This window comes from Diadema antillarum, unplaced genomic scaffold (genome assembly GCF_040938485.1).
Source record: "Diadema antillarum isolate AM-2024a unplaced genomic scaffold, OU_Dant_1.0 scf00000033, whole genome shotgun sequence".
NCBI classification, from domain to species: domain Eukaryota; kingdom Metazoa; phylum Echinodermata; class Echinoidea; order Diadematoida; family Diadematidae; genus Diadema; species Diadema antillarum.
In genome coordinates this window covers 1413480-1425783 of record NW_027270922.1, presented here as the reverse complement: position 1 = coordinate 1425783, position 12304 = coordinate 1413480, and the positions used below count along the sequence as shown (strand labels likewise).

Here is a 12304-nt window from a genome sequence, read left to right as displayed (position 1 = left end):
GTGTTTGCTTTGGTTTATCTTTGTGTGGTTTCATTTCTGTACCTATAAAATCTATCTATCTATCTACAAAATACAATTAACAAAGAAGTAGAATTGCTTACTTTAATCCTTAGTAAAATAGGAGACGGCTATTTAGTCATAGGTTGATGTGACGCCGGTCAAAGAAGGAAACAAAATATAATTTACTCAAACATCACTCTCTACAGCATTATGCTATCGTAAATGACATTAAAAGGGACAAAGGAGAGAATATTGTTCGACATGATAATTTCTCGTTTGTGTGCGCTTGATTTGAGGTGAGCATTCAAACGGAATGGATAACATTCGGATACTACTAAATTCATGCGAGAGTGTATAGGTGTGATTGTAAATGCAAGATAATCTAAATCTAAAATGTGCACGTCTTCTGATGTATAGAGTCAGCGCTTATGTGGTTGTGATAGTTTATGATAGTTCTCTTTTCATTTATTCTTAGTGAGGTGAAGAAAGCGATATGCCTCCATCATATATATCGTGTGTGTGTGTGTGTGTGTGTGTGTGTATCATTTCTTTTTTCTTTTACTTTTTTTCTTTTGAGAAGCAATGGAATATGCCCCGTTTGTTTTGAGCAAATTATCTATCATGTCCCAGTTTTAGAGATATATCATATATATATATATATATATATATATATATATATAGATATATTCATATCTATAGGGTCGGAGAACTGTTCAGACAAATCAGACAACAGTTTTTTGAAATAATTGATTGCGTCATAATGTGCTTAATATCTAACACACTATTTATACAGAATGATATTCAGCAATGACCTGCATTTTTCTACGAGAGCTGATAAAACTTTACGCACTGAATATTGCAGTCATTGAAATTATGGGTTGTGAAAATTTTTTTCAGTTTATCATTTTAAAATTTATGTCTTTTTTTTCTCTCTTTCTTTTTTTCAGGCAGAGACACGCATAGTTGCCTTGTGACAAAAGTTTATTACCCACTAATCGGCAAAAGAACAGGCATGCAACCAAACACAGAGACATGATCATAAATCGGAAACAAAAATAGCAGGCAGCTATCAACACAACACACATGATACCTGCAAGAAATGTGAGATAATTCCAATATGTTTAATCTTCCAAGGCTATTAAAGGACAAGTCCACCTTCATATACATAAGGATTGAGAGAATGCGGCACTATTAGTAGAACACATCAGTGAAAGTTTAAGGAAAATTGGACAATCCGTTCAAAAGTTACGAATATTTTAAGTATCTGCGCAGTCCCTGCTGGAAGAGAAGACTACTACAGTGTATGATGTCACATGCGTATAACTATATAAGGAAAATAAAAAGAGAAGTTCACAAAACTTTACTTTTTGAATAAAGTGCACATTTCTTCGACTTGCTACTGACGTATGTTAAGGGTAATATTTCGCTTGATTTATGTCCTGTATCCTCTGTGGAAGGCGACAGATGAAGTTATAAAGAAACGCCAAATCAAATTTGCATACCTTAGACTATAGAATCATACCATGGAGTGGAGCACCCTTCTTCCAATTCTCTCGATTTCTCTTCCTTTCTCTCTCTCTCCTTCTATCGTATTTCTAGCCGTGAAACATACTGAACATGAATTATACTTTTTTGTATGTTTCTATACATATTTGTGTAAGTTATATCTACTGAACGTTCTATTAAAGGTTCAAATAGCTTATGACGATTCACGCAAAATGTATATAACATACTTCATGTGCAAACACTTTATATATTTGTGTATAAAGTAGGTATATCTATTTTGTGAATAAATCAAATCAAATCAAATCAAATCAAATCAAGTCAAATCAAGCCAAATAAAGCCAAATAAAAGAATCAGAACGTCACAAGTGTCACTTCAACACTGTTTAAAGTTTGGCTTGATGGAGACAGTAATATCTTTATTTCAAGATGTCACGTGTTTTCACAGAGGATTGCTATTGGTCAGAACCATACACATTCATGAAAACAGGAGGAGGTCGTGACATGATCAATTCCAAATTTTTCGCTAATTTTTGCTTGTATTCCGTTCTTGAAGTGCATTAAAAATGATAAATCATATTAATCATTCGCACCAACTTATTGCATAGTTGCAGGATTTCATAAAAGGGCTTGAAAGATATACGGGTGCTATAGCTGCTACAATAATTGGCAAAAAAACGCGATTGCCGTACAGGGGTCAAATTAGCGAACAGGATTTACTGTAACGTTTTGGAAGATACATCCAAACTATATAATGCGGCTATCAGCTATCAAAATCACTTCTGACATTCTAGCTACATCCTCTTTTGTTTTGTTTTGTTTCCAGTTTTACAACTTGTATTGTGGTGAATTCCAACATGGAGTGTTAATTACCATTTCATCCGGCTGCTTTGCCCGGTCGAAGTCAGATCGAAATGACAAACACGACTCGTCAAGATATCCTGTCCAGTTTTTCTTATTTTCCTCGTTCGATATCTTCAACCCTTATTCTCTATCATGTGAATTGTTTCATAAATATATATATACAACTGTATATGGTCAGAGAACTGCTTTTTGCTTTTTGCCTTTAATCAATTGATTGTGTCATATGTGCTTAAAGGAAACCAAAACTCAAAGAGAAATGTGGATTGAGTGAAAGCAGCAACAGTACAACACATCGGTGAAAGCAATTGAGGAATTTTGGAGAATCGATGCAAAAGTTATGAGTTGGTAAAGTTTTGATGGATGACTAGACCACTACAGGTTATGACGTCATGTACTTGTGTGGACAACTATAAAGAAAATATAAAGGGAATTCCACAAAAATTCATTTTTGATGAAATTATACATTCCATCAACTTGACACTGACATGAAATAAGGGTGGTACTAGTAATTACTCCCCCTGCTTTAGCGGTTAGTCAAGTGCTTTTTCATTATGTTAGAGAAGTGATAGCATGTGGAATTTTCTTTATATTTTCTTTATAATTGTTGTCCACACACGATGTCATAAACTTAAGTAGTCTCCTTATCCAGCAGTTCCAACACCAAAACTTTAAAAATTCATATCTTTTGCATTGATTGTCCGATTTTCTTCAAACTTTCACTGATGTGTTCTAATTTTGCTGCTTTCACTCAATTCACATTTCCCTTTGGGTTTTAGTTTCCCTTAATAGCTTGCACACTATACAAAATAATTTTCAGCAATGCGAAGTAGAGCGTCGCATGACCTTCATTTTTCTACGGGAGCTGATAAAAGTTTCCAATGTCTTGCAATGATAAGGGCACATGTAGCTATACATGCACTGAATATTGCAGTCAATGATATTATGAGTTGTTAAATATCATTTTAAAAAGAAGTTATCTCTGTATATTTTTCTTTTTGTTTCAGGCAGAGACACGCATAGTTGCCCTGTGACATGTAAAGTTCATCACCTACTAATTGGTAAAAGAACAGGCATGCAACCAAACACACAGACATGATCATGAATCGGAAACAAAAATAGCAGGCAGCTATCAACACAACACACATGATACCTGCAAGAAATGTGAGAAGATTCCAATATGTTTAATCCACCAAGGCTATCAAGCGTAATTATTCCGGGTCGGGTATAGAACTCTTGGTTGGTTGGTTCAAGGGTTAATATTCCCCTTAGCTCCCTACTTGGTGGATGGGACAAATCTCAAAACGGAACACTCCCCTCACCCCCCCCCCCCCCCCCGCCCTTAACATGGTCACTGTCCTTGCTAAACTTTGTGCAGAAAAATAATGGTGCACGTGAAATCTTCAATCACGAAATCTCAAAGGTGACTTAATGAAGATCAACATGCAGGTACAATAATGTATTACCATGAAAGTGAAATCAAAGCATTGAAAAAATACAACGGCCGAAAGTCAAAGTGTCTTCCGTTTTAAGAAAAGAATGCTGAAAAGATGAGACTGACTCTGAGATCCCCTACACACCTCCCGGGGATGCTGCCCTAAAGATCAAGGGGGAGGAGACATTATTTTGTTAAAAACCCGGTAGATACCCGGGAATACTTTATAGTACCATGTAGTCAATCTGGTAGTGCGAAGGCTGGCCAAGCTCGGACATTACGAAAATCCATTGAAGATTTGTGTATAGCGTTATCACTGATTTCTTTGTAAGTATACACGCATCCGGAGAATCGCAACTGGAATCAACCATTGCCAATTATATAGCAAACGGTTCTATAATAGTCGTGGTTTTCGAATGTACCCCGGTGGTCAGAGAATGAACGGGCTAACAAGGAGCCCCCAATCTACCCGGGTCTTTGAATAAGGAAATGGTGGCGTTACTCCGGCCTGATTCATCTCCTCATCTCCGAACCGGTTAGGCCCAAATCCCTCCCCAATGCGTGTATTACACAGACAATCGTCTGCCCAAGGAGGTATCGTTGGTCTCCCTCTTATCATTTGGGGCTTTCAGTCAGCCACATCATTGCACAGTCCGGGGCCGTGGGCAAGGCGAATTGTCTATGAACAATAAATAGGATTCAGGACTGTGGCCCGAAAGGGATGTTGCAAACCTGGTGGATGTATACCTGCACTGCTATTGTATAGGGAGGCCAAAAATATCTGGGGGAGCATGTAGACACTGCGCCATGTCGGCTATAGGGCCCACATCTAGTAGACATAGGGCATCTTACAAATGTACTGCTTCGTTAAAGTGCGGCACCCACGATCGTGCCACTTGCCGCTGTAGCCGCCCAAGAGATGTACGCAGTCCGCGTTGGGTCCCGTGCCTGAGTTATTGGGCTGGAAAGCGGCCCAGTTTTCGAAGTCAACTGGCGTTTCGTCGGACCAGACGAAGACCCCTTCCTCCTCCAAGTCGTGTAGCCCGATCCACAACGTTGCGTAGACTCCTAGAGGCTGTAGGCATCAGGAAAAACAAAACAAGTCGAGTTGTTTGGAGATTTGACTTTAATAATGCATAACTAAAGTGTTATAACGATTTTGGTTGAATGTTTTGAACAACTTCCTTAACTGAAGACAAAAAAAAAAAAAAATGGGCAGGATGCTAGATTTGTAGACGTTTTTGACACATGTTTTCTTCAGCTTTTTGTCGTAACTTAAGGAAATAGACCGACACGGAGGTGCATTGGATTGAAATTTTGCACATTAAATGAAAAATAAAGGTTTGCAAAAACATAGAATTAACATACGAACATAATATTATCATAATGGAAGAATTGACGTACATGTATTATGCAAGCAGAAACAGATATCCACGTAATCATGATCGAAGCGTATAAGAAAGACAATCAACGTGATCAATGACAGTGATAATGCACTACAAATCACAATATTATGTATTTTAGATATATATATATATATATATACTCAATTATTCACCTGTGAGTCATCCCTGGCTCTCGACGTCTCGAAGAAAGTGTGCAGAAAGTCGTTTTCCACCTGAGAGTGGATGGAGGCCAGATGGGCGAGAGCTGAGGGGCTGCCCTCCCCGAGCCGACGGACGGAGAGGTGAAGGACCGGCAGTGCCCCTCCGCCTCAAACCACGAGCGAGAGTAGCTAAAGAACCTGCCGTACAATCACGGGATTCTAATTGATCAATTGATCAAGATATGATTGTTGACTGATTTATTGATTAATGCACATTTTACTCATTCACGGAGTAAAGGTGACGGTCCATAAAACTATAATTTCTTATCATTGTATAATAGGCCTACATGATAAACACATTACGCATAGATGAAAACTTATGCTATTGTACTATTTACAATGATGGCGACTATAACATAGGCCATAATCGTATTGACAGTATTGTAATAGCACTGGCTGTGAAACATCAGGAAAAGATGATAGTACAAACCACCAAAATGCCAATAAAAAGACCAAACCCCCTCCCCAAACAAACGAAAGATGGCATGTGTTCAAACTCTCATAGACACCCTCTGTAGATTAAGTGAGAGGACGAGAGGTCGATAAACTCGCCTTGCACGTTCGTTTGAACCTAAACAGAAATTCAAGATTTTTTTTTTCATAATTTCACATCATGTAGTACATTGATGCTTCTACTTGTCACGCAGCAGTCCGTGCATTGGTCTTATCGCGACTCGACTACTGTAATGCTCTTCTTGGCGGAATCAGTCAGGCTGATGTGGATCGCTTACAGAGAGTTCAGAATGCTGCCTCTAGACTTGTGTACCATGTTCGTTCACGTTCTCATGCCACTCCTCTTATACGTCAACTCCACTGGCTGCCAGTCAAAGCAAGAATATCCTTCAAGCTTCTCCTACTGGTCTACGAAGTAGTCAACAATAGAGCTCCAGAGTACATTGGGAGTGTCTGGTACGACACTCTCACTCTAGGCGCACTCGTCTTTCATCATCCGTTACCTTTACTCAACCACACACGAAAAAACCAGCCGGAGATGCAGCTTTCTCTTCTTCTGCTCCTAGGCTGTGGAATAAGCTCCCTCCTCTTCTCAAATCTTCACCCACACTTGATCATTTCAAACAAAACTTGAAGACTTATTTATTTTGATGTCCCTATATGTGCACTGGACTTATACTGTCACTGCCTGGTATTTTGTATATATTTTATCTCCTATGGCGACCAGGGATGACATGTCATAGCGCTTTGCATCCAGTGGAAAAGGCGCTCTATAAATGTCTACTATTATTATTATCATCATGATAGTGCCACATGTACATTTGTGGAATTTATTGTAGTCCTTAAGCAGATAAACCAATTCTCTGAAAATCCCCAACAAATCAAATTACACTATGAACAAGGATAATGACATAAGATACTCACATATTCCAGTAATGTAGCGATGGAATTCCATTACAATAACAATTTTTAACAGGTTCACCTGTGCAAAAGTCATGCATGCATCTTCTGTTGTTCAGCTTCCATGAGCACCCAATCCTGCAGTCTTATATGAAGCTGCTATGTAATCATCCTTGTTCACTATGATTTGTTATGAATTTTGAAATTACTCTTATTCCAATCACTATAATTTCTGTCACTCTTTACCCAATATAAGCAAAAGATGTTCAAATGCAAAAGTCTGAAAATCATCCGGAGTTCACTGCAACTTTGTGAAACTCGCCGAGGCGTTTTGTTCAAGGCGTGAAAGCGAGAGGCAACCACTGATCTCTATTGGAAGTATCTAGACATCTCATAGGGCAATTTGAAGCCACAGCGCCGCCATTTTACCACGCACATTGTCCATACACTAATGTGTACGAAGCTCATCACATCACGTGATCTTGGTGACAGTCTCTGCTGGTAAATGCGGGCAAAGCGGTACAAGGCTGGTAACAAGATGGCGGCGCGGCGGCCTCGCTAACGCGGCTTGTTTGTACAGAGTGAATTGGGCCAATGATATATCCAGATAGTTATGTCTTTTGAGATCAGTGGTTGGCAACTCATTTACAGCTCTCCTATAGGTGTCTTCATGAGAAAGGTATTATGCCAGAAGAAACTACTCAGAACTCGGCTGTATATAGGCGTCTGGCGTCTTGATGAGTGTAGATAAGTCGCCTTCTTGCCTTCGCATCCCGTTCTTGATAAAGCATGGATTTCAACAAATTACCTGCCCGCTATATCAATCAGTTATAAAGCTTTCCGTACGACTTTTTTACCTGTAGCAATGATTCCCGAAGGCAGTCCACATTGCAGGGCAGCAGCAAGATGCAGTGGCCCAATGGAACTCTACTGCAGCTACCAGAATCAAAAAGGCGCACACAGCTTGGCGGGTCGGCGACATCTTGACACAGAATGGAACTCAAAGGGTTTCTTCCTGATGTTCTCGGAAAAACCCTGCTCGGGCTTGAAACGTGACAATCAACCGAAATTGTTTTGGTGTACAATGTATTTTGCATTCAATCAGGAGGCCAAACAGCACTCTAGAACCACGCAATACATGCCGAGCGCTCACTTCCGGATGGTTTTGGCAATATACCTTTTTATCACATCGTCCGTGTTCCAAAGGCCACATTGAAACAGCGTAATATTTCAGATGACTTATAGCGTTCCTAGCCATGAAACCTACTGAAGGTGCATTACACTTTTTTTGTATCATGTTTCTTTACATATTTGTGTAAGTTAATCTACTGGACGTCCAGTCAAGCTTAAATAGCTTATATGACGTTCCACACAAAATGTATAATGACATATCCCACGTACAAACTATTTATAGATTTGTGTATAATATAACAATATTATGTATACCTAAGGTCTGCATGCATTTTGTAAATGAATCAAATCAAATCAAATCAAATCAAATCAAATCAAATCAAGTCAAATCAGATCAGATCAGATCAGGGCCCCGTTTCATAAAAGACGTTAGGACGGCAACTCTTGCTGGAATGGCAACTTCCAGTAGCAACAGCCAATCAGGAAGCTGGATTCTTGTCGTTACCATGACAATTGCCATACCATCAAGAGTTGTTATCGTATCAACTGGGGGCCCAGATCAAACCAAATCTAGGAATCAGAGTGTCACAAGTTCCACTTAAACACTGTTAAAAATTTGACTTGCGGAGACAGTAATCTCTTTATTTCAAGATGTCACGTGTTTTCACAAAGTATTGCTACTGGTCAGAGCCACACATTCATGAAAACAGGAGGAGGTCATGACATGATCATCTCCAAATTTCTCGCTCATGCGCGCAGAAATTTTATTTGTATCTGGGTATTCCTTTCGTGAAGTGCATGAATAATGGTAAAACATATCAATAATTCGCACCAAGCGAAGACATAGTTACAGGAATTTGTTGATATGGCTTGAAAGGTAAACGGCGCCTTTATCTGCTACTTTATCGGGCCAAAACGCGATTGTCGTACAGAGGTCAAATTGCCGTATAGGATTTACTGTAACGTTGTGGAAGATACATCACTTTCAATATCACTTCGGACATTCCGGCTACATCCTGTTTTGTTTTGATTCCTATTTTACAATTTGCATTGTGGTTAATTCCTACATGGAGTGTTAATTACCATTTCATCCGGTTGCTTTTGCCCCGGTCAAAGTCAGATCGAAATGACAGACACGACAGGAGATATCCGGTCCTGTACACGTACACGCATGTACCGGCAGCACTCGTTTCTGATTGGTCAGTGAGGGTCGGACTTCGTCTCCGTCGCTTAGCCCAGTATTATTTTTTCGTTCTGTTTACACTCACTTGCTTGGCACCGCAATTGCGGTGCTAACCCTGCTATTTTGCAGGGCCAGATAGTACCGGACTATCGGTGGGGCTAGCCCACTTTGGCAAAAACGTGTGTAAACAGAAAGTGGGCTAAGGATAGTCCCGTACCAACGGTGGGGCTAACGCCTCCCCCCCCCCCCCCCCTTTGCCCCACCGTTGGTACGGGACTAAGCAAAAATTTACAAGTGTAAAAAGCACTTCTTTTTCTTTCGTGTTAGAGGAGTGTCAAAAAAGAAGAAAACTTTAATATTTGTCCATCGATTTTGGTATGGAAATGGCAACTGTCATCCACAGTGTCTTTACCGGCGTCATTGTTCCCATGAGCTGGGCCCTCTCACTTTGTAAAAACGTAGCGCCGGTCCTGTCATGTACACAAGCAAAGAATCGGAAGACTGCTCCGATTAGATTTCTTTGGTACATGTCTACATGTGAAGGTGTATAGGTTTTCTGCGCATTAGATTTACTAAAAAGCATGTTAGAGTAATATTGTTTCATATGGTATCTTCTTTTTGTATATCCATGCAGTCTTTGTTATCCCCTAGGACTTTTCCCAACTCACCAACTGCTTACATGTTTTCACTCGTCTCCTTTATAGGAATCCTCGAATCTTTTTCTCTCGAATTTCTCTCTTTTCTCCGTTCCTGATTTTATATCTGCCATCTATCATCTACTATACACAGGCATCAAGGAAATACCATCTACTTCAGATGGCATCAAGGAAACAGCGCAGGACCCCTTCACCAACCTCCTTATTCTCATTTCATGGCCTCTGTAAGCCGGTTACAGTTCGGTATTCCGAAGGTTCGTTATTCCGAAAATTCTTTAGTCCGACGGTTCGTTATTCCGAAGGTTCGTTATTCCGAAGTTTCGTTATTCCGAAGGTTCGTTAATCCGAAAATGAAATAAGATTTGATATTCTGAAGGTTCATTAATCCGAAAATGAAATAAGGTTCGTTATTCTGAAGGTTCATTAATCCGAAATGAAACAAAGTTCGCTTTTCCGAAGGTTTGTGACCGATCCCATTTCATTTTGGATCAACGAACCTTTGGAATAACGAACCTATTTCATTTTCGGATTAACGAACCTTCGGAATAACGAACCCTATTTCATTTTCGGGTAAACGAGCCTTCGGAATAGCGAACACTATTTCATTTTCGGATTAACGAACCCTCGGAATAATGCCACAAATGTTCGGATTAACGAACCCTTTTTCATTTTCGGATTAACGAACCTTCGGAATAACGAACCTTCGGAATAACGAACCTTCGGAATAACGAACAGCACCCCTGTAAGCCACCCTGTCCAATCGTGTACATCGTCACATCAGACATTCACACAATATCTGTTGGATACACTAACCACACCTCTCGATAATTACATCATTCTCCTTCAAAGCAAGAGCAAGTTAGCCCTATAATACAGCACCTGTCCGACCACGAAACGAAGTTTTTTTTTTCTATGCCACAGCTGCATCGTCAAAATTAATGATACGTGCGTCGAGTTGTTTCCATTGCACCTGATTGACAAAGTGCCCTTAATCGACGTGGATAAACACCGATTATTCAATATTTTTAATGGAGTAGCCATTGATAAAAATCATGGGCATACAAAGTCAGGTCGAACTCGAACCAACACGACCCAAGAATTATCGATTTGACTAAATACGCAGTACCCGATGCTATATAAGATATCTGAACTATAACTCGCTGCATGGCTTTCGGGCTGAAGCTCGGTTGTCTAGTGGATCTGATGCCTATCTATAGCAATCAGGACGTCGTTAGCTCGAGTTCAACGCCAGTATGTACGACCATGATCTTACAAACCACGCTACTAACTAGATTGAGGTCGTAAAAACGACTACGCCTACTACTACGAGGTTGCATACTGTGAAGACATTTTACCCTACTTATTGGCTTAATATGGTATTTCCATGGTCACATGTGTCGATTAGGCTAGAATCACCGTTGACAGGGTCATTCAGAAATAGACCATTTTGTTTTCATTTCCGGTTTCACTCCTGCCTGAGTGTCTGGAAATATTTGGCAATATAAAATTGTGAAATGATTCCGCAATGAATGTCATCCGACCGAAAAGAAAGTCATTTTCATTTTCATTTTCATTGAATTGAACTGATTTGAATTGAATGGAATTGAAATGAATCTATCGAATTCAATATAATTCGATAGAGCTCAATTTGTTATTTGTAAGCCCACTTGAAATGAATGGTTTATTCATCACATAATGTTTCACATCAATCCTGTATTACATGATCTAGAGAGGGGATGATTTCAGACCCCCCCCCCCCAAAAAAAAAAGAAGTTTCTCAGCGTTCCTGGAATAGACACTGCTATTTATCACTACATTTACGCTTAGTTTCACCAATTCAAACCGAAACACCCACCTGATTTGGTAGGATACCCGCATGTGGCAAAGGATTGGTAATCATCAATATCAATTTTTAATTGTTGTTAGTGCTAGTTCAAAATCTTGACGAACTTTCAAATTGCACGTTATGATATCTGAAAGACACCAATTGACTTTGACATAATTTTGTAAGCGTAATTTTTCCTTTGGAAAAAAAAAAGAGACAAAGTGACATCCAAAGTAGTCTTGTTAGTAGAATACCGCAGATTATTAACTTTTGGACGAACTAGGCTGCACTTGATTCGTTCCTTGGTCGGTTGTGCGTGACGGTTTCGAAAATTCAGAAACCAGGAGTAGATGAAAAAGAGTGATTTATTCGACGTGATGCGGAAGCTATTGCCTATAATACGTGATACGAAGACACTTTCAACTGTTTGAAGTGCGTAATCCGCCGCCGCATCCACAATCCATTAAAAACTATTCTGCCCTACTTTGGGAAAAGGAAGCAAGTGACATACCATCCGAATTTGAGTTATTGATGTTTTCATAATTCACATCATGAGCTCTTCTTCCAGGCCAAATTTCATGCAGAAACACTCATCTTACTAAGAGATATGTTAGATAAGACATCATGATAGTGCATTGACGTGGGTGTAAATGACAGACGCATTTTGCTATTTTACGAGAAATGTCACTTTTGTCACTTGCTTCCTTTTGCCAAAATAGGGCAGTACAGTGAACCATCAATTGGATTGGTC

At 39.6% G+C, this 12304-nt stretch overlaps 1 pseudogene; it reads right to left on the bottom strand.

The window, feature by feature from the left end:
• Positions 1–4628: 4628 nt before the first annotated feature.
• Positions 4629–7740, bottom strand: LOC139743104 (echinoidin-like; annotated as a pseudogene).
• Positions 7741–12304: the final 4564 nt, after the last annotated feature.